Raw genomic sequence first — 1,403 nt, 5'->3', positions numbered from 1 at the left:
ATATTGACTCAGCAAGTCAATTTGATTTCTCAAAGTCTGTCTGGAATTCAAGCTGCACCAGGCAGTACTAAGGATGCTTCATCTGAAGAAGAAGCTTATGATCCTGAGAACCCTTCAATGGAAGAGGTGAATTACATGGGAGAACCCTATGGAAACACCTATAATCCTTCATGGAGAAATCATCCAAATCTCTCATGGAAGGATCAACAGAGACCTCAACAAGGTTTCAACAACAATAATGGTGGAAGAAACAGGTTTGGCAATGGCAAGCCTTTTCCATCATCTTCTCAGCAACAGACAGAGAATTCTAAGCAGTGCCACTCTGACTTAGCAACCATGGTCTCTGATCTAATCAAAACCACTCAAAGTTTTATGACTGAAACAAGGTCCTCCATTAGAAACTTGGAGGCACAAGTGGGTCAGCTGAGTAAGAAAGTTACTGAACTCCCTCCTAGTACTCTTCCAAGACATACAAAAGAGAATCCAAAAGGAGAGTGTAAGGCCATCAACATGGCTGAATTTGGAGAGGAGAAAGAGGCAGTGAGCGCCACTGAGGAAGACCTCAATGGACATCCACTGGCCTCTAATGAGTTCCCTAATGAGGAATCATGGGAATCTGAGGTTCACACTGAGACCATAGAGATTTCATTGGATTTACTTCTGCCATTCATGAGCTCTGATGAGTATTCTTCCTCTGAAGAGGACGAAGATGTCACTGAAGAGGAAGTTGCTAAGTACCTTGGAGCAATCATGAAACTAAATGACAAGTTATTTGGTAATGAGACTTGGGAGGATGAACCTCCTTTGCTCACCAAAGAACTGGATGACTTGACTAGGCAAAGATTACCTCAAAAGAGACAAGACCCTGGGAAGTTCTCAATACCTTATACAATAGGCACTATGACCTTCAAGAAGGCTCTGTGTGACCTAGGGTCAAGCATAAACCTCATGCCTCTCTCTGTAATGGAGATGCTAGGGATCTTTGAGGTGCAAGCTGCAAGAATCTCACTAGAGATGTGATAGCGCGAAATTGTGATCAATACTTTTCACAAATCAAATAATCCCCGGTAGTGAAACCAAAAACTTGGTGTTCAATACCATGGCATAAACACAACTTCGCACAACTAACCAGCAAGTGTACTGGGTCGTCCAAGTAATAAACCTTACGCGAGTAAGGGTCGATCCCACAGAGATTGTTGGTATGAAGCAAGCTATGGTCACCTTGTAAATCTTAGTCAGGCAAACTCAAATGGGTATGGTGATAAACGCATAAAACATAAAGATAAAGATAGAGATACTTATGTAATTCATTGGTAGGAATTTCAGATAAGCGTATGAAGATGCCTTCCCTTCCGTCTCTCTGCTTTCCTACTGTCTTCATCCAATCCTTCTTCCTCCTTTCC

Source organism: Arachis duranensis, unplaced genomic scaffold (assembly GCF_000817695.3).
Source record: "Arachis duranensis cultivar V14167 unplaced genomic scaffold, aradu.V14167.gnm2.J7QH unplaced_Scaffold_85623, whole genome shotgun sequence".
NCBI classification, from domain to species: domain Eukaryota; kingdom Viridiplantae; phylum Streptophyta; class Magnoliopsida; order Fabales; family Fabaceae; genus Arachis; species Arachis duranensis.
This window is presented reverse-complemented; position numbering follows the sequence as displayed.